This window comes from Neomonachus schauinslandi, unplaced genomic scaffold (genome assembly GCF_002201575.2).
Source record: "Neomonachus schauinslandi unplaced genomic scaffold, ASM220157v2 HiC_scaffold_6464, whole genome shotgun sequence".
Lineage (NCBI taxonomy): Eukaryota > Metazoa > Chordata > Mammalia > Carnivora > Phocidae > Neomonachus > Neomonachus schauinslandi.
This window is the reverse complement of record NW_025415152.1, coordinates 133-1,411: the sequence shown is the minus strand read 5'-3', so window position 1 is coordinate 1,411 and position 1,279 is coordinate 133. Positions and strand designations below refer to the sequence as shown.

At 57.1% G+C, this 1,279-nt stretch overlaps 1 non-coding gene across 1 annotated transcript; it reads right to left on the bottom strand.

The window, feature by feature from the left end:
- Window positions 1–909: 909 nt before the first annotated feature.
- Window positions 910–990, bottom strand: LOC123324012. Its single transcript, XR_006539587.1, has one exon. It is a non-coding gene; the product is annotated as a small nucleolar RNA SNORD115 (small nucleolar RNA).
- Window positions 991–1,279: the final 289 nt, after the last annotated feature.

Genomic DNA, 1,279 nt, shown 5'->3' with positions numbered 1-1,279 from the left:
GTACAAGGGGGCATCTCCCTGTACCTGCTGGGCCTCTTCCCTCAGATCAATCCCTCAGGTCTAGAGTGCTGCCGTGATATGCCTAGGGCTATCGCCTGTTGCACCCAGGGACATGAGATTCCCTTCCTAAGCCTGGTGGGCCCTTCCTGTCTCAGCAGCCACAGAGATCGGGGAAGGGAACTCTCCAGCCTCCCCAAGGGGGCTCAAGCCTCTTGGGAGTCAATGTATGCAAAAGCTCTGAGCTCTCCAGCCCGGGACACCTTACCAAGGTTGAGGGCTTCAGGAACAGCCCAGGGCCATTTGGGACAGTCACCAGTGTCCCAAAGGGGCCTACGTCCAACATCTGGATGGTCCCATGGGGCACACCATGAAGCAGCGAAGTCCCTCAGCTGAACGTGGGCTGATGGTGGTGTCCCTGCACTTTCTGGTCCTTGTCCAGGACCCTGACAACATTTAACTTCCCCTGCACATGGGAGGGTCCAAGGGCGGATCTTCAAGGGGGAAGTCAACCCTCTCTGGACATCCAGGTCTCCTGGCCCGATTCCCATGAGGCCACGTCCCAGACACCAGCCTCCTGAACCCACCACAAAGGCATCTGAAGCCTCCCTTCATGCCCAGGGGCTTCCACTCACCTGTCATTGTTGAGGACATGCTGAGACCCTGGCCAGCATGGCCCACTGAGAGACACAAAGAGACCAGGGTTAACAAGCAATGGCTCCCCGGGAGGCGTCCTAGGAGGGTCAATGAGTCCCCAGGCAAAGCTAAGGCCTTAACCCCTTTGGGCCCCGGAGGGGGCCACAGCCACAGAGTGGAGCCTTGAGGGATCAGTCGCCTCAAATCCCAAGCTGCAGTGCTCCCCAGGGCCCCGAGCAGACTGGGGATGCTGAACCCGGAATGGTCCCCTCCATTGGGACTCAGCATAATCCTATTAAGCATGATTTTTAGATGATCATCTCTCTTCGAGACAATATGAGTTCTCATTTTTGACCCAAGCAAGGCAGTGATGACGCAGGCAGGTGCTCTCCTATACCCTGAATCTGGTTACTGGCATGCTTACTGTAGAGTTGGACGTCCTGGTTAAGTGGGGATGGGAGCCAGAGACGTTGGGTTCCTTGCAGGGCCAGGGCCAAGCAGGACTTGGCTTTCAGAGTGAAATCTTCACCTGGGACGGGATCTGGGGAGAGAAGGGTAGTCAGGTGTCAAAACGTCCTACACCAGGGCACCTGGCCCTGTGGCCATAAGCTGACAGTCCAAAACCGTGGCAGTGTGTTGCAAGGCT